At 50.0% G+C, this 19,949-nt stretch overlaps 1 protein-coding gene and 1 pseudogene across 1 annotated transcript in view; both read right to left on the reverse strand.

Annotated features, from left to right (window-relative positions):
- WIPF3 (WAS/WASL interacting protein family member 3) overlaps positions 1 to 19,949 on the reverse strand; it is a 137,946-nt gene that overhangs the window by 106,523 nt on the left and 11,474 nt on the right. The gene's annotated exons all lie outside the window — the stretch shown is intronic.
- On the reverse strand, positions 4,298 to 6,123 carry LOC147689428 (uncharacterized; annotated as a pseudogene).

The raw sequence follows: 19,949 nt of genomic DNA on the forward strand, positions 1-19,949 counted from the left end.
GGAAACGCCTGCCCCTGCCCTTTCACTGCTCCTGTCCAGTCAGTACTCCTGCTCGATCAACACTCCTGCTTCTTCAATTCCCCTCCCCCCTCGTTTCTTCAGCCCCATCACTTTGCCTGCCCTGTTCACTGCTCCTGCCCTGTTCTCCGCTCCTGCCCGTTCACCGCTCCTGCCCGTTCACCACTCCTGTCCGTTCACCGCTCCTGCCTAATCACTGCTTCTGCCCAGTCACCTCTCCTGCCCCGTCACATCTCCTGCCCAGTCACCTCTCCTGCCCCATCACCTCTCCTGCCCGTCACTTCTCATGCCCGGTCGCCTCTCCTTCCCTGGCGTCTCTCCTTCCCTCCGTCCCTCTCCTGGCCTGTCCCTTTTCCTGTCCCGTAACTTCTCATATCCTGTCACTTCTCCTGCCCCATCACTTCTGCCCTGTTCACTTCTCCTGCCAAGTCACTTCTGCCCCGTTCACTGCTCCTGCCCTGTTCACTGCTCCTGTCCCACCACTTCTGCCCCGTTCACTGCTTCTGCCCAGTTCACTGATCCTGCCCCGTTTACTGATCCTGCCCAGTTTACTGATCCTGCCCAGTTTACTGATCCTGCCCCGTTCACTGACACCGCCCCATTCACTGATCTGTCCGTTCACCGCTCCTGCCTGGTTATCGCTCTTGCCCCGTTCACTGATCCTGCCCCGTTCACTGATCCTGCCCCGTTCACTGATCCTGTCCGTTCACCTCTCCTGCCCGGTTACCGCTCTTGCCTAAACACCGCTCCTGCCCAATCACTTCTCCTACTTCGTGACCTCTCCTGCCCCGTCACGCCACCTGTCCCGTCACTTCTCCTGTCCGGTCACTTCTGCCAGATAACCTCTCCTCTCCTGCCCTGTCACGTCACCTGCCCGTCATGTCACCTGCCGGTCACGTCACCTGCCCGTCACTTCTTCTGCCTGGTCACTTGTCCTGTCCAGTCACTTGTCCTGTCCCGTCACTTGTCCTGTCCCGTCACTTGTCCTGCATCGTCACTTGTCCTGCATCGTCACTTCTGCCCCGTTCACTGCTCCTGCCCCATTCACTGCTCCTGCCCCATTCACTGCTCCTGCCCGGTTTCCACTCCTGCTCATGCCTAATCATCGCTCCTGCCCCATTACTTCTAATGCTTCGTCACCTCTCCTGCCCATTACCTCTCCTGCCCATCACATCACCTGCCCGTCATGTCACCTGCCCGTCACTTCTTTTGCTCGGTCATCTCTCCTGCCCTGTTGCCTCTTCTTCCCAGTCACCTCTCCTGCCCCGTCGCCTCTCCTGCCCAGTCACTGCTCCTGCCCAGTCCCTGCTCCTACCCCGTTCACTGCTCCTACCCTGTCCAGAAGAGAGGAGGGGTGAGAGGGAGAGGAGAGAGGGGGAAGAGAGGTGAGAGGAAGGGAGGGGTGAGAGGAGAGGAGGGGAGGAGGGGAGGAGAGGAAAGGGAGAGGAGGGGTGAGAGATGGGGAGGAGGGGTGAGAGGAGGGGAGGAGGAGAGAGGAGGGGAGGAGAGATGGGGTGAGGAGGATGAGAGGAGAGGGGGAGGGGAGAGGAGGGCGAGAGGAGGGGTGAGAGGAGAGGAACGTTTACTATAACAATGCTTGTCAATAACTGCCTCATGTAATGTGAAGAGCTCTGATACCCAAGGGTCATGTTCGCGCGATAGAAAACTCTTAAAATAAATGAGAACACTTTTCCTCAGATGAATACATGCCGAAACAGGTGGTTTCGCCCACCTATCGTAAATAAAAAAAATCTCCTGATCTCCTACGCTGTAGGCAAGTTGGATGAAAGATGTGGGAGAACTGGAGTAGGGAAGAGTGGCCCGATGCCCTGGCCTCCCCAAGGGAGGTGGCCATACGCTTCAGATTTCGATTGGTAAAACTGAAAATTCTTCATCGCAGCTACTATGCATGGCCTAGCCTTGTTAATATGGGCAAAACAGATCACGCTCGGTGTCCTAGGAAGTGTGGTTAGGAAGGTACGTTCTTTCATATACTGCAGAGCTGCCCTGTGCTACAAGAATACTGGGGGAGAGTTCTGGCTTGTCTTAATGAGGTGGTGGGGAGTGATCTGGCACTATCGGCCAAATGGTACCGCCTCAATATTTGGGACGAAACAGACCTTAATCGTATGGACCGACTCTGGCTCACATTGGAACTAATGGTAGCAAAGCGAAATATAGCTTGCATGCGGAGACCGAAATTGAGCACGAGTTTTGGGGATTGGAAGAGAGACATAGATTGGTGCATAGTGGCTGAGAGGATGGTATATGTGGGAAGAGGTTGCAAAATAAATGAAATAAAATATGGGGAAAGTGGATTGATGGGGACGGGACTCTGTGAGCCCCTGGGCGTTACTACTGAGGATGTTTAGTAATCCAGATGGTACGGATCTTACTGCTGATCTGTGTTTAAAGTAGAGATGACAGTTTAACGCTGAGGTGTTCCTATCCTTATGGAACTTGGGGCCAGATGTAGATAAAATCAGTTTTGCAAGTCCTTAATAGCGATTTTTTGCGAATCGCTAATAAGGACTCTAAAAATGGAAAGTATGTAGGAATCGCAATAATAATTGTGATTCCTTAATATTCCTTACTTGCGAATTGCAAATCACGATTCGCAATCAAGGAATACCTTCCCATTCATTCCTATGGGCCTAGAGGGCCATAGGAATGAATAGGAATTGCGCGCGCAATTTGCGAGTACCCAATAAGTACTCGCAAATTGCGTGTACAATTTCAAGGGTGCAAGAGTTCCAAAGGGACACCCTGCTGCACCCCTTAAATGTGCATGTGTGCACATGTGGTGCACATAAATGCCCTAGAGGTATGTATGTGCGCCACATGGCACTTAGAAAAAAGCAGAAAAGTGCTTTTTTTAAAGGAAATTGCAAATTACCACTTACTTGAAGTTGGTAGAAATTTGCGATTCCTTAATGCAATATCACAATTTGCAATGGCTACTAGCATAGTAGTTATGGAATCGCAAATTGCGATTTTCTAAATGCTTGCGAGTAGGTATTTGCCTTCCTACATTGCACACAGCATTCTGTGAATTTCAGCATTTGCGATAGCAGTTTGGCTTGCTACATCAAGCCCTTGGTCAATTGATGCTGCGGTCTATCTTTCTGTATTTAAACGTTTACTGTCACCACAGTCTAACTGTTTAATAAAAAGAGCTTTTAAAAAGAAATACATATTGCACTAGATTTTATTTACAGTCTTCATTTTTGCAAACATACTCTTTCATATGAAAGTGCAACATACCAAGGATTTAGCTGGTTTGTAGGAAAGGTGATGGTATGACCATGTATTAGAAGTGATAAGTACACCATGACGAACATTTTAAGGATATAGCAAATCACTTTGGCGTTGCATAACCTTATAAAGGAACATGGCCTTAAGGCTTCATTTCTACTTTTTGTAGTGGAACTCCCCTGTGACTTGTAATATCCATATAATGTTGAGTAAGGGTGTACTTTATCCCGTATGCAATAATTTGTTCAAAGCTCATTAAAAGTAACCTAATCATACAAGCAACTAAAAATGTTGAGATATCAGCTTTATTATTGTTTTCAGAGGGAATGAGTGAAACAACTGGAGTGAATCAGAATATTTACAAGCATTTATGTGCAATTTTTGATTTGGTTTAAGAGCCAACATCATCATTTAGGTACACTTCACAAGATAAACACGATTAAACAAGGGAAACATGAGCAAACATTGATGTCATTGTAACCTGCCCTTGAGCGGGAACTGAGAATGAAGTGTGTCTGGGAGGGGTGGGAAACAAAGAGGACCATCTGTTTAGATTGTCAAACGTGTTTGTGCTGATTTTGTTATTCCTTCAGATATGGTTTCATTTTATTGAACAGCCAAGTAAAACAACCTTCAAGGTCAGTGTTCTGATGAATTAATGGGAGCTTTGAGCTAAGTTACAAAAAGAAAGTGTTTTCATGTAAATGCCTGTACAGTGGTAAAGCTTTAGATGTCATGAAGGACACGCAGCCGACAGATAATGCATCCGAGTGACACTTGCAGGACACTTCGTACCTTGAAAAGGATCCTGGTCGTGAAGCTCATGGATTACAACTAGTGGCTTAGCTGGGCTAGTATTTTGCTCCTTTTACATGGCCGATATTAGCTCTGGCACACAGATAGATCTATTTTTTGTGAGATTAAAGCCTCTTACTTGAAAAAAGTGCACTCTCTCACAACAGGTCACCTCCGCCCCTCCCCCTTAACTTCTGCAGCATCCAAAAACGAAACTCACAATAAGAACAACAAAAAAAAACAACGATGTGATTGTGATTAAATGTCCACTTGCTATTTCCATAATGAGGGATGCATCTGCATGAGATGCATCCTAAGGTGGTGTGTTCTGCAAAGCTGGGCAAAGGACACTTTGCTGCTGCGAGGCTCCACCAGCCAGGTGCCCACGTGCCTTGTGTGTTGAAACGTTAGTTCGTATTTGGTATGTGTGTTAACAGGTAAGTTGCTCTGGCTGGCGAAACCCCAGCTGTGCTTGTAAGCAATGAACGTGAAACGTTTGTGGGAAAGGAATGAGGCACGGGGCGTGCAACCTGAAAAGAGCACAACACGGTGCTTCTGTGCAGCAGCATTAAGAATCCCTCTGATGCTGAAGAATACACCAAGTCTGGAATTAGATACAGACGCTGGTCTGACTCGAGGTGCAGAAGGCTTGCATCTACAGGCGCATTCATCAGAAATCAGGCCTGACTTCCAAGATGCAGGCAACGACCTCCCTTTTGGGCAGTGTCCATGTTTCATCGTAACAATCGATCACGTGCACCCAGCTGCTCTGTTTCCTCAGTAACTTTTCCATCTCGCCCTGGTGCTGTGCCTCCTTGGCGAGCTCCTCGGGGGTGTAAAAGATGACCTGGTAGCAGACTCGGTTCTCCTCCGCGGTGTTGAAGCTCCCCGGGGCGCTGACTCTCTCCGCACTAAGGATGGCCCTCAGTTTGTCCCTGCCGCCCTGCAGTGCTTTCCTGTCCTTCGGGTTCTTCTTCAGTTCGATGTAAAACCCGAGTTTAGTGCTTCTGTCGCCGACGGCCAGGTCCACGCGCTGCCCACGCGTGGCAGCGGACGTGTCTACTTCCGGGTCAGCATCGGCGTTTGTTTTGGTTCCATTAGACCATTGCACTTCCGGGTCAGGCCCGCTCACCCGGCCTGCAGGGGTGTATGTTTCAGAGACATGAACTTCCGGTTCTCGTAGGTCTCCGCGCACTTGCAGGTCAGCCGCTCCGCGAGGCTCTTTTTCCGCTCCGCGGGGCTCTTCTTCCGCTCCGCGAGGCTCTTCTTCCGCTCCGCGAGGCTCTTCTTCCGCTCCGGTGAACTCGGCCAGGTACGCGCAGCGGAGCCCGAGGCGGTCCCAGTGCCGGCCCCCCAGCAGGCCCCTCATCTCTTGGAAGAGGCTGAAGCTCAGGGTGGTCTCGTCGGCGAGGAAGGCCGCCAGCTTCTCCTCGCGCAGGACCACCCTCTGCGCGACGCGCAGCACCTCTGGCAGGTAGTCAGACCGGACCACCTCCTGCTCCTCCTGCCGGTAGTCAGGGCTGAAGCAGCTTCTATTGCGCTTAGGGTCTCTTTTCAACCTCTGCGCCAGGGCCTCCAGCACGGCGGGGGCAGCAAGTCCCAGCTGCAGGTCTCCGAGAGCAGGCGTGCCAGCGACTGGGAGGGTCGCCAAGCGGAGGACGCTCTCCAGCAACCGATCAGCGCAACGCAGCGCTGCACCCCGCCGCACTCCGTGGGCTGGTCGTCCTCCCGCAGGCGCCGCAGCAGCCGCTCGCAGGCCTCTTCCAGGACCTTCCTCACGTACACCCGGGCGCCGAGGTCGTGGGCCGGCATCAGGGGGGGTCGCTGCAGCCATCCCGGGGGTCGAGCAGGTTCAGTCCGCAGGGAGAGGGGCGTCTTCAGCTGAGGAGTGCGAGAGGGTCTCTGCTCCCTGCTCCGCCCCAGGGTGGGTGTGTCCGCAGGGCAGGGGTTACAGCCTGTGGCTGGGCAGCTCCCTTGCAGCTTTACAAAACAAACATCAGTATGCACATGGTCTGCAAGGAGAATCCCGCCCTTGTAAGGATGGCGCCAAGCCATGCTCTCCTATAGTACCTATTCAGAAAAGGGGGTGGTGATGAACAGAGTGTCTGAATTAAGCAGACCACTCTTACCCAGTCCAAAGATCAGGGCTTGATCCATCACCGTTATTTATCTCACTGCACCATCCCAGCTCAGAACCTGGCTATATGCAAATCAGTCTGTCCCTGGCCCAGTGCATCATGGGAACAGGGCAGACTAAACTACCAAGCCAATTCTTCACCAGAGAGGAGACAAGCTACCGGGGACCGGTTTCTGGCATTTCAGCCGTCTTCGGCCCGGCTTGCTTGAATCCTGATGGTGCAGTGAGAAAGGGACTCATGTCTGAGTATACCCTGCCACACCTATAGTGGCCAAAAACGATTCAGAAAAGGGGGTGGTGATGAACAGAGTGTCTGAATTAAGCAGACCACTCTTACCCAGTCCAAAGATCAGGGCTTGATCCATCACCGTTATTTATCTCACTGCACCATCCCAGCTCAGAACCTGGCTATATGCAAATCAGTCTGTCCCTGGCCCAGTGCATCATGGGAACAGGGCAGACTAAACTACCAAGCCAATTCTTCACCAGAAAGGAGACAAGCTACCGGGGACTGGTTTCTGGCATTTCAGCCGTCTTCGGCCCGGCTTGCTTGAATCCTGATGGTGCAGTGAGAAAGGGACTCATGTCTGAGTATACCCTGCCACACCTATAGTGGCCAAAAACGATTCAGAAAAGGGGGTGGTGATGAACAGAGTGTCTGAATTAAGCAGACCACTCTTACCCAGTCCAAAGATCAGGGCTTGATCCATCACCGTTATTTATCTCACTGCACCATCCCAGCTCAGAACCTGGCTATATGCAAATCAGTCTGTCCCTGGCCCAGTGCATCATGGGAACAGGGCAGACTAAACTACCAAGCCAATTCTTCAACAGAAAGGAGACAAGCTACCGGGGACCGGTTTCTGGCATTTCAGCCGTCTTCGGCCCGGCTTGCTTGAATCCTGATGGTGCAGTGAGCTAAAAAACGGTGTTGGATCTAGCCCTGATCTCTTGACTGGGTGAGAGTATTCTGTTTAATTCAGAGACTCTGTCCCTCACCACCCCTTGTTGTAAATATTTTTGTCCACCCTAAGCGTGGAAGGGTATACTCAGATGTGAGTCCCTTGCTCATTGCACCATCAGGATTCAAGCAAGCCGGGCCGAAGACGGCTGAAATGCCAGAAACCGGTCCCCGGTAGCTTGTTTCCTTCCCAGTGTAAGAATTGGCTTTTGTAGTTTGGTTTGCCCTGTTCCCATCATGCACTGGGACAGGAACAGACTAATTTGCATACAGCCAGGTTCTGAAACTGGGATGGTGCAGTGAGCTAAAAAACTGTGTTGGATCTAGCCCTGATCTCTTGACTGGGTGAGAGTATTCTGTTTAATTCAGAGACTCTGTCCCTCACCACCCCTTGTTGTAAATACTCCTATAGTACCTGGCGCCGCAACACCCCTCCCCAGATAGGGAGGAACGAATGCATCCCAACCGGCCAGACTCCATCCTTATCTTGCAAAACCTCCTCCGGGGCAGCTTGGCTCCCCGCCTTTTTTTTAAATTTATTTATCCGTTTTTATATAGCGCGGACTTTACCCGAAGGTGTCAGAGCGCTTAACTTTGTAATTGGATCCCTAACTGCCCTGTCTTAAGCTGGAAGATGAGGGCCCCTGTGAAGTGCTGGCATGGGGTCAACCTCGTGAAGCAGCAGAGCTGGCATTAAAGAGGGCTGACGTAGAGCAGGTGGAGACCCCTGTTAAATACAGGTTTTGCAGACTTTGATCTGGGCTACAGCACGGGTGAATGGAACGCGAAAGGTGTTATTTAATTAAAAAATATATCTTTTTGTGTTTTTGTTTCAGAACCTTTCAATGTGCTTTCCACAATGCGGACAGCTGTTGGAACAAGCATTTGCAATGCAATAGGTCTCGCATTCACGCGAGTTTGAGCTATTGGCATTGCAAATGACAAAGGCTTTTTTGTTGTTTTTAAAACATAAATAAAAGGCATTGTCATTTGCAATGTCAATATCTCAAACTCGCTTAAATGCGAGACCTATTGCATTGCAAATACTTGTTCTCTCTTTTGCTGAGGGTCAAACAATGAGGATGTGGAAAATATGCGCCTGGGCCTCAAAGTGCCACTGGTACCAGAGAGGGGTCGGGCAGAGACCAGGGCGGAAAGGAAGCAGAAACTTATCAAGAATGAGGCAAAGGAAAAAGAATCATTGGGGTGTGGGAGAAGGACATGCGGTGAAATTAAGACTTGCTGCTTTGGCACTTGGCAGCGCCCGGGGTGGGCTCTGCAGAAAAGCTTTAGACCTCTGCACTGATTTATTTATGCATAAATTAACGCTGCATCTACAGTAGATTATCACTGGTATACCTAAAATAAAAGGAGCTTGTTGGTCCTGTGCGCGATTCTTTACTCTGCACCAGTGGCTTGAGTTCATGGAAAAGTAATATTGACAGTAGTATTAGTGATAATTTCTTATTACGTACAATGCTATTACAGTTACTAAGCGCTATAAATAATAGCTGCTGTGCCTCTGACCCAAGTTAATGATACTCGATACCACAAAGAACTCTAAAAGGTAAGTTCTTAACTGCAGCTAGCGTTTTTCTGACAGCCTGCTACCCAGTGGTCGAAGTGGGAAATAAAAAGTAGGGGAATTGTGGGTGGAGAATCAGGGGTCGGGAAACACCTAAGATTGAATCAGTTGGCGGAGTCGGGTGTGGCTAGAAATAGCAAATAAAAACAAGCATTTGCAATGCAATAGGTCTCGCATTAGGATAGTGTGAGCTATTGTTATTGTAAATGACACTTTTTTTAATATGTGTTGGCTTTGAAAATATATAAATTAAAAGCATCGTTATTCACAAAGCCAATAGCTTGCACTTTCCTAATGTGAGTCCTATTGGCTATGGCAATGCTTGTTGGTAGCAAGCAAGGACAGTGCTGTTGTGGTGCTGAGTGATGATGTGGTTGGGCTGAGTGATGTGGTGGTGTCCCAGAGTGATGTGGTGGTGTCCCAGATTGATGTGGTGGTATCCCCGAGTGATGTGGTGGTGTCCCTGAGTGTTGGAGGGTGGAGTTGGAGGGTGTTTTTTTTTTCTTTTCTTATTGAGCGCACGTTCACCTACGGTTTCTTGGCGCTGGGGTGGAGGAGCTGAGAGGTTGGAGACCATGAGAACTAGTTATATGCCAATGAAAAAAGCCAAGTTTTGAGTGACTTTCTATAGAGAGTGTAGGAAGGGAGCAAACTGAGTGCAAGGGGAAGGAAGTTCCAGAGAAGAGGAGACTGGGTGGAAAATCTCAGGCCTCCATGTTTCTTACGCCTAAAGGAGCAGGGAGTGAGAAGATTAGAGTTGGAAGAACGGAGAGCACGTGGAGGAGCGTGTCGGTGTAGAAGAGAGGAAATGAACGAGGGTCCCTGAGAGGAAAGGGCTTTGTGGATCTGGCAGCCAAGTTTGAAAAGGCTACGCTGAGCAACTGGGAGCCAGTGAAGGTTCTTAAGAAGGGGTTTGGTGTGGCTAAATTTTGGGAGACCATAGATCAGCCTGGCTGCCTGATTCTGAATGAGTTGAAGGCGTTGTAATTGATATGCTGGTATACCTGCATATAGGGAGTTCGCATAGTCGAGGCGAGACATAAATAATCCCGAGGTGACTTGCACAACGGCTTCTTGAGAGAGGAGTCTGGATATTTTGCGGATGCGACATAGATGATAAAAGCAGACAGATATGACTGAGTTAATTTGGGCCTTCATGGTAAGATCCTTGCAGATGGTAACGCCTAAACTCTTGACAGAGTCGACGGGGGAGGGGGAAGGGCCAAGTGCAGGTGGCCAAAAAAGAGAATTCCAGGGGTTGCCCGGGGGGCCAGTAAGAACCAGCTCGGTCTTGGCGGGATTGAGTTTGAGCTGGTTCTGGTTCATCCAGGAGCTGATGAAATTCAAAACAGAGTGAACATTATGGATAGAAGAGGAGGAGGAGTCTATGTTAAAAATGAGCTGCAAATCATCAGCATAATTAAAGATGATCACAGACATTTGTTGAAGCTCCCAGATGAGGGGACTAATATAAAGATTAAAAAGAAGTGGTGAGAGCAAGGAGCCCTGCGGGACTCCACAGGAGAGACCTTTTCCTATTGAGGAAAAAGGTGGAAGGGAGACTGCCTGGACGCGATCCCGGAGAAAGGAAGACACCCATTTCAGTGGTTGCCCCCGGATGCCGACGTGCTCCCGGGTGGAGTTGGAGGGTGAGGGGGTGTGATGGTGTGAGGGTGAGAGGGTGAGGGGGTGTGATGGTGAGGGTGAGTGAGGGTGAGGGAGTGGGACGGTGAGGGTGAGTGAGGGTGAGGTTGTGAGGGTGAGGGGTGTGAGAGTGTAAGGGTGAGTGAGGGTGTGTAAGGATGAGGGTGTGATGGAGTGTGAGGGTGTGTGAGGGGGTGTGAGGGTGAGTGAGGGGGTGTGAGGGTGAGAGGGTGTGTGATGGTTTGTGATGTGTGTGAGGGTGAGGGGGTGTGAAGGTGAGTGGGGGTGGGTGAGTGTGAGGATGAGGGTGTGTGATGGTGAGGGTGTTGGGGGAGTGAGAGGGGGTGAGGGGGTGCGGTTGAGTGAGGGTGTCTGAGGGTGCGAAGTAAATGGTGGCAGGGCAGGCATCATAAGAGAGAGAAACACAAATGTTAAGATAACTGTGCTTGAAGGGGTTGTGAGAAGGTGGAAATGGGATTAAAGAGTTTCAGGGGGGCTGGGGCCATGCAGTGGTGGTAAAGAGAGCTTCGGTGGGGCTGGGCGATATATGTGAGGAGTGTTGAACTGGGGTGCGATGTTGAGCACTGGTTGAAGCTGAGCAGCAAAAGTGGGCATCAGATGTGGAGGGGGGTGTGGGGCGTAACGAGGCACTTTGATGAGGGGAGAGGAGGTTGCATCGGCATGGGGGATGAGTGCCTAAGGCACGACATTGAATATTACAGTCTGGGCTGTGGTTGGGAGGTGTAGGGCGTCATAATAATCCTAAAGCCTCATATGGAATGGAGTGATTTGATATTAAAGAAAAAGCCACGAGTTCCAACGTGCCCCGGTTCCGTAAAAGGATAAGACCTTGAGGCTAAAAAGAAATTTAAAAGTGGGCCTCAGATGTGAATGCGGGAGGGGGTGGGGGGCGAGCCGGGGCGTTATGGCTCTGAAGAAAAGCAGGTGGTCCTGTTTATGACCTGCTGAGCGCGTGAAGTGGCTGGCTCGGCATCGCTGTGGGGGGATTGGGGGTGAGAGACAACAAGGCGCAGTAATCACCCATATGCACTGTATGTAGTAATGCAAAGTCCCCAATGAACCTATTTCTAAAACATGCATTTTTCCATCGCGACTGTGGAATGGACGGGGGCTATGTCGTGGTGTTCGCTCACTCCGTAACTCCAAATTTGCCCGGTCATTGAATAGCCTTATCGGGCAGGCACTCACTGAAAACATGTCAATGGCTTAACGAGGCGCTTTGATGAGGGGAGAGGGGGTTGCATCGGCATGGGGGATAAGTGCCTAAGGCACAACATTGATTATTACAGTATGGGCTGTGGTTGGGAGGTGTAGAGCGTCTGAAATAATCCTAAAGCCTCATACGGAATGGAGTGATTTGAGATTAAAGAAAAAGCCACGAGTTCCAACGTGCCCCGGTTCCGGAAAAGGATAAGACCTTGAGGCTAAAAAGACATTTAAAAGTGGGCATCAGATGTGAATGTGGGAGGGGGTGGGGGGCGTAACGAGGCCAAACTGACTTTCACATATAGTCAACAACACATTCCCCCTTTAAACCTCAGCCTCTTTGATCACCCTCTTTGTGTTGCAGTTTAATGAGAGAATGAAGAGCTTTATCCTGAATCATAGGATATTACGCTGAGGTGGAGACCAGCTGCAAGCCCCATCAAAAATGAATGAAAGGAGCGCTAGGGTCAGCTCGGGCCATGAAGGACTGTTTTGATAAAAATAAAGAGTAAACAGACCCGGTCCTGCTCATCTCGTGACCCTGCTGCCGGAAGTTCTTCAGCCGGGACAGCACGGCATGTGGGCAGAAAGCATTGCTGTGGAGAGATATTTAAAAATAAGCAATGAACGTGGGAATTGGAGCACTTTTAAGTGCAAAGAAAAAACAAATAACAGAATTCCACAGCGGAGGTGCAGGCTGCAGAAGACATGATTGAAAGCGGGGCTGGTTAGAACTTCCATGAGAATAGCTGTGGGAGCAGCGAGTGGGGGCTGGGTGAAGCTGCACACCCCCATGAGCATGGGGAGATGGAGTTCACACTCTGCCTGGCTTAGTGCTGGAGGTGTAGGCTTAGGATGGGGGCTTGAGCACATCCGCTGCTGTTCACCCCGATGTGTCGGCTGCAGCACTAGCGTTTAAAGAGTGAAAGGCTTAATTAATCAATAGATGACAAGTTGCATTAAAATGAAGTCCCAGGAACCTGGTGTACGCAGACACCCCCTTGTGGGAATTGATATTGACTCATGGCTGGTATGTGTTATAAGGGTGCGTTTGGGCTGTGCTAGGTGAGGGGCATTTTAAAATTGTTTAATCCAGCTGATCAATGCTTTCTAAGCCTGGCTGTTATCGCTACACTCCGCTGACTCTTCTAATTAAAGACAGCTTTGTGTGAGGGGTCTCCTTTACGACGCTGGATTCCTCACTCAGGAAAGCAAGCGTACATCAATGTGTATGAAATGTTACTCAAGACAATGAAATCTAGGAGGTGTAGGAGTTGCATGCCAAACAGTTCCACAATCGGAGCACACGGACCGGAAGAAATGATGAGACCCGCTGCAAGAGCCGCTGCTGCCTGTCACGAGTTTCTCTCAAGCTCGCGCCCCACATATCCTCAATTAGAGCACACTTGTGAGATTCTATGGAAAGGAAGGCCAGGAGCTGTGAATCTCACCCGTGCCCGCTGCCGGATGGGTGACGTGGGTTCCAATGGTCTACGTCACTCTTGAATGCTTTTTTGGGGCTTGAGGAACATGCACAGTGTAACTAAATGGGAACCGCTTGCTTAAATGTGCACGAGCTGATGTATTCCAAGTCTAGATGGCCGGGGCACCTACAAGCCTCAACAAAGCTTCACGGCGCTTGGTGTTCGTCTCCTGATTAGTGACATTGAATGTACGATTCACAGACGGATTTAGACCCCTTGTGCTGGAAACCTAAAGAGCGCATTTATGGTTAGAACTGGACACCATTTTTAGTTCATTGACAGAAGTGTTTGGTAGCATTTCAGAGGGTTAAACACTTTATCGGTTGCTTAGTAAGTCCGAACACAAATACTCCAATGAAAAACAAGCCAAGCAGCAAGGGTGCAATGATGTGTTTGTATTGTAGAAGAAAAGCACCAAATGAAAATGAGTCCTGTAAATTTGATGGCTGTGGCTACAAGAAAATGGACGTTAGGACAGACACTAACGTAGTTTAAAAAAAAACAACAAGTCACGGCCTAGGTGGTGTGAAGCAGTGGGTGGGGAATCAGATGCCTTTGAAGCTCTCGCTGCCTTTAATGATGGAATGCGAGTCACGGAAGACAGGCGCTGGAGAGGGAGGGGGTGGGCTGCCTGCAACTCGAGCGACCATATGGAGAGGAAGGGGGGTGGACGGCCTGCTGGGAGAAGCTTGTGTGAGGGAGACTGGGCTGCCTTTGATGATCGAATGCAAGCTCGTGCACGAGGAGCTTGTGGTCACGTGATTCACGTGAACTGTTGGAAATCCTCATCGTAAAAAGTCAGTTTTGTGGTTTGGTTGCATTAGGTCTCTCTGCGAGACCTAAAAAGGGGGTTTCCTTTCTGTGTTCTTCAGTTAATTATTGACCATTTGGCACATAGCAGATATTCACAATCAGCTTGTAACATGACATGTAAAAAATATTTGGTGCAAAAACTCTATAGGTTCCTCATTTCACTCAAGTTTATTATTAGGAAATAGCTTGGTTGAAATTATACAATACACAATTAAAAACAATATGCAGTCAATCGCTCAGACTAATTGTATGTATTCGTCTTTTTAGAAAGAAGACATCTAGTTTTTAATAAAGTTCAGTCCTGAGGAAGGTGTTTACTCGACTCAAACCCAAGCACCGAAACGCGTCGACAAAAGGACTCCATGTGATTTTAATCTTTATTTGCAATAATTTTTTTAATTGTATTAACTTTCATGTTTCATGTTAAATTTGTGCAATACATGCAAGCAAAGACTCATAGTTCAAGTTAGAAATGTGTAGAGTTGGAACATTATTGATCTGAGCGATAGACTGCATATTGTCACCTCTCCTGCCCAGTCACCTCTCCTGCCCCGTCACCTCTCTTTCCCTGGCGCCTCTCCTGCCCTGGCGCCTCTCCTGCCCTGGCGCCTCTCTTGCCCTGGCGCCTCTCCTGCCCGGTCGCCTCTCCTGTCACCTCTCCTGCCCTGTCTCTTTTCCTGTCCCGTCACTTGTCCTGCCCCGTCACCACTCCTGCCCCGTCACCACTCCTGCCCCGTCACCGCTCCTGCCCCGTCACCGCTCCTGCCCCGTCACTTCTCCTGCCCAGTCACCTCTCCTGCCCAGTCACCTCTCCTTTCCTGTTGCCTCTCCTGGCCCGTCACTTTTCCTGCCTCGTCACTTTTCCTGCCCGTCACTTTTCCTGCCCTGTCACTTTTCCTGCCCCGCTCACTGCTCCTGTCCGGTCAGCACTCCTGCCGGATCACAGCTCTAGCCCCATCACTTCTTCTGTCCCATCGCTTCTCCCCTTCACTGCTCTTATCTGTTCACTGCTCCTGCTGGTTACCGCTCCTGCCCATTCCTAATCACCGCTCCTGCCCCTTCACTTCTCCTGCCCCATCACCTCTCCTGCCCTGCCACTTCTCCTGCCCTGTCACTTCTCCTGCCCTATTACCTCTCCTTTCCTGTCGCCTCTTCTGTCCAGTCACTGCTCCTGCCCAGTTCACTCTGTGTACAACATTGACAAATTACACAAGGCAGCAAATTCCCAACAGTACTCTGTTTGGGGAAAGCTCCTCTGTAATCACTAACTCTGACCTCACAGGCACTTGATATGTTGAAGGCAGAGAGGGCGGCGCATTGTCATTCAAAAGGGGATAATCAGCCTCAATCAGAATGACAATGGGCCTGCCCTCAGTCTGTGCGAGTTCAGGGAGGGGCTGCTGCAGGGCCTGCCCTCGGTCTGAGAGCTCAGGGAGGGGCTGCCCTCGGTCTGTGCGAGCTCAGGGGGGGCGGGGGCTGCTGCAGCCTCTGGAGTTCAACAGAGAAGTGAGAGCAGCCCCTGGAATCTGAATGAAAAAAGTTATAGTTTTTAAGCCAGACTATTCTTGCCGTCCCGGGACGGTTTTTTGAAAGTAAGAAGTAGGGGAACGGACTGGAATAATTTTTAGAAGTAGGGGCACGCCGTGCCCTTCCGATCCCGCCCACTTCCAGGGTTCTTCAGTGCATTTACATGATGGGGGTCCCATAATTACCTCAGATTGTATGCAGTGAGCATGAGAGTATGAGGACATGACATGTGGGCACCCATGATTGTGATTTCCAAGGTGTGTTTGTGGCCCCTGATGTTGTAGGGTGTTGGAAGTTGGCCTGTTATATGATGCTCACTAGTTCTAGTGATCACCTTGTACCATGCCAAGCAACCCTTATGATGATTGGTTGTAAGTCAACCTGATAGACCAGCTATCCTAGTGGTAGCGTGGACAAAGCAGTCTTTAGGCCAAACTCTGTAAGGCATGTGAAGCAAGCTGTTTTACCATATACAATCCTCTTGAATACCAAATGAAAGGACACCACACAGATATATATTGAAAATATATATATATTTATTACTACAAGTATCCCCTATACTCTTTATGAGCACAGAAGCAAATGCGTTAAAACAAAACACAGTTTAAATACACAAAAGTTGCACAATATGGATGAGGCCGGGGGGCCACTCAAACCATATACTAAAATAGTGCTATAAGAGTCACTAATGGAAAAGGAAATAGGCCTAGGGCCTGGGGAATCGCTGGAGCTGTTCGGGACTAACAGTGAAGAATCGGGAAAGGCCCGCTGGACTCGGGTGCAGCGCTTAAAGCACACGCATGCACCAATGCAAAGTCAATGGTGCGTAAAAGTTACAAAGTTAGTGTTTAAGGAACCTTCCGACTGACCTTTAGATACAGGCACTAGAGGTGTGTACCAGTGTAGGAACACCGGTGTTGCTGAGTTACCTCACCCACAGGAAGCGGGTGCATAGGTGCGAAGTAGTGTCGGGTTTCGTCACGCAGGTCGATGGTGCCTGAAGATGAAGATGCAGCAGGCGGGTCGTCGAGGAGAGTTCCGGTGGATCCAAGGGTGGATCTGAAGAGGTGAAGACCTGAAAGCAGAGGAGACAATGTCCAAAGTCACTAGCCAGTGACTACCGTGGAACCAGGATGGAACCAGGTGATGCCGGGTGCAAACAGGCGATGAGGTGCAGCTTGTCTCCGCAGCCACGTGGACACGAAGAGGTCGAGGACGTCCAGGAGTCGATCACGAGCTGTCCCACGAAGGCTCTAGCTGATGGCAGTGTCGGCAACTTGATTGGAGCAAACAGGCCTTGGCTAATGCAAGCCACGCAAGAAGTGAAGAAAGCTTATTTCTCGGACCAGCAAGGTCAGAGGGGCTTCTCCTTTTTACAGGAGCGAGGGCCAGTCTGGAGCAACCAGACCAGCGGTGTAGATCGTAGATTTTGTCGTCAAGATGGCCACCAGCCAACGGGCTATTGACCAGGATGACGCGTCGAGTGGAAAAGTGCAAAAGGGCCCCGCGCAGATCGTGGAGATGCTGGGGGGGCTGATCTTCGGTGCAGATGCTGCTCGGGGTGGGGCTTCTCAAACCCCAAAGCACAGCATCGAGGGTGCCTCGGGTGCTGCGCAGTAAGCTTCTCGGGGGTCTTTCAAGATGGCCGGTCCCACGTGTCTCGGTGCCTCCACGGGTCTCTTCTTTTCAGGGACTGTGGATCGGGCTGTAAGAGGTCTGGGAATCCAGGTCTTGTCGGGCTCTGGGCTCCGGCGGGAGGCGGCGGCAAAGCAGACGTCGAGGTTATGGTTGTTGCCTGTATTCACAGGGTGGTCACTCCTTGGCCACAAGGGAGATTCCCTTCAGTCTTCTGTGCAGCAGAATGTCGAAGTCCAGTATTCTTCTTAGTTTCAAGTCGAGTTCAGGATGATCTGAAGTCTTGGGACACAGCTCCTACTCTTATTCCAAATCTAGGGGCCGGATTACCTGCTAGGTCCCTCCTCTGCGTGGGACCAGGAAGGGGGGTGGTTACACCCCCTTTCCTTTGTCCAACTTCGCACCAGGGCTGGGGCTGGTGAGCCCCAGCACTGGTTTGAACTGGCTTATGCACAGGGACACCTTGTGTGCCCCAGGCATGTCTGATTCTATTCAGCCCTGTCCTACCCAATACACAAAATCCTGTCTGGGGTGGTGCTAGCACCTCCCAAGACAGGAAACCCTTTGTCCAAGCCTCCCTCGCTGGAAGGACTCCCAGCAGCAGGAGGTCAGACTTGTGTCTGTGGTGGCAGCATCCATTTTGTGATGCTGAGGCTCGGGTTAACTTTAACCGGGGTTCAGGTTATGTACATGTCGGGTCCCTCTAGAAGGGTGGAATGCTATCCCCGTCGACAGAACTGTCGAGGGGATAGTATTCCAAATCGTATGACACCTTACTCGACATGTTTTGATAAAGCCAAACCAAAGTTAGCAAATAACCGTGAGGATTATAATGCACTTAAGAGTATATGGTATGGCAATATCCCAGAACAGCTAAGGGAGTTGTTCCCGACAGCTGCAGACAGGCTCAGCTCGTGCCAGAGCACCATCTCACATGAAATCAAGCACTCTGAATCCAGGATTGTAGAGGCCTTCCATAGGAGTGGCTCATAGGTTAACATGTGTCCAGTTAGGTTTAGATATAGGCATACTATATCTAAGCAAGAGGTGATTATACCAACTTACCCCAGCTGAGTGATCAGCCAGTTGTGTCAAAATATGGAGGCCAGGCCAGGGGTGGCATAATACATGCTGCAGCCCTTGGTAGGCCTTAGAAACACCTATGCCCTGGGTACCTAAGGTACACTGTTACAGGGGCCAATAAGGTGAACCAGTTCCAATTCGTAATGCACCTAGAGTGCATTGGCATTAATTTAGAGAGAGAGAACAGCAGGCTGTGGGTCTGATTAGCAGGCCCACAGCCACATTAAGTCATAAACCAGTGAAGCAAAAAGCAAACATTTGGTGTGACCATAGGATAGCAGACTCTACTCTCCTACACAACCCCCCCCCCCCCCAAACGCAGGGACATTAGACTAACCTTGACCAGTTGTGTCTTCATGTTCTAAGTGGAAGTACCTGGAGAGACCATCTGCATTACCATGGTCAGTCCCTTGGCGGTGCTCCACTGTAAAGTCCACCCCCTGTAGGGAAATGGACCACCTGAGCAGTTTGGGGTTTTCACCCTTCATCTGATTAAGCCATAAGAGGGGCTTTTGGTAGGTCTGAATCTTGAAGTGGGTGCCAAATAAGTATGGTCTCAACTTCTTCAGGGCCCACACCACAGCAAAGGCCTCCCTCTCAATGGCTGACCAACGTTTCTCTCTGGGGGTCAGCCTTCTGCTAATAAAAGCAACGGGCTTGTCTTGACCATCTACATTAAGTTGTGAAAGCACAGCTCCCACTCCCAATTCAGAAGCATCTGTTTGGACAATGAACTCTCTTAAGTAGGCAGGACTCTTCAGGATAGGTGCAGAGCACATGGCCTTCTTCAGGTCATCAAATGCCTTTTGGCAGTTCACTGTCCACTGAACCTTTTTGGGCATCTTCTTGGATGTCAGATCATTAAGAGGAGTCACAATGGACCCATAGGTGTTAACAAACTTCCTGTAGTACCCAGTCAGGCCCAAGAAAGCTCTGACCTGAGTCTGGGTAGTTGGAGGGGACCAGTCCTTTATGGTCTGGATCTTACTCTCCAGGGGTTGAACCTGGCCTCCACCTACAAGGTGGCCCAAGTATACAACTTTACTCTGCCCTATCTGGCACTTGGTGGCCTTGATAGTGAGGCCTGCCTTTTGCAGAGCCTCTAGCACTTCCTTCGGGTGGACCAGGTGATCCTCCCAGGTGGAGCTGAAGACAGCAATATCATCCAGATATGCTGCGCAAAAGTCATCCAACCCAGTAAGGACTTGATTCACCAACCTTTGGAAGGTGGCAGGTGCATTTTTCAAACCAAAGGGCATCACCACAAATTGATAATGCCCACCTGGGGTAGAAAATGCAGTTTTGGCTTTAGACTCCTCAGCTAACCTGATTTGCTAATAGCCAGCTGTCAAGTCAAATGTGCTCAAATATTTGGCAGAAGCCAACTTGTCTATGAGCTCATCTGCCCTTGGAATAGGGTGTGCATCTGTCCTGGTGACAGCATTGAGTCCTCTGTAATCCACACAGAACCTCATCTCTCTCTTGCCATCTTTGGTGTGAGGTTTGGGGACCAGAACCACTGGGCTAGCCCAGGGGCTCTCTGAAGGCTCAATAACACCTAATTCCTGCACCCTTTGCACCTCAGTCTTTATACAGTCCCTGACATGGTCAGGTTGCCTGTAAATCTTGTTTTTCACAGGAAGACTGTCACCAGTGTCCACCACATGGGTACACCAGTTAGTCTGACTGGGTGTCAATGAGAACATATGTTTGTATGACTGCAAAACTCGTCTACAGACATATTGCTGATGTTCAGTGAGGCTGCCATCTAAGGCCACACCATCA

The sequence above is a fragment of the Lissotriton vulgaris genome, chromosome 10 (genome assembly GCF_964263255.1).
Source record: "Lissotriton vulgaris chromosome 10, aLisVul1.2, whole genome shotgun sequence".
In the NCBI taxonomy this organism is placed as follows: domain Eukaryota; kingdom Metazoa; phylum Chordata; class Amphibia; order Caudata; family Salamandridae; genus Lissotriton; species Lissotriton vulgaris.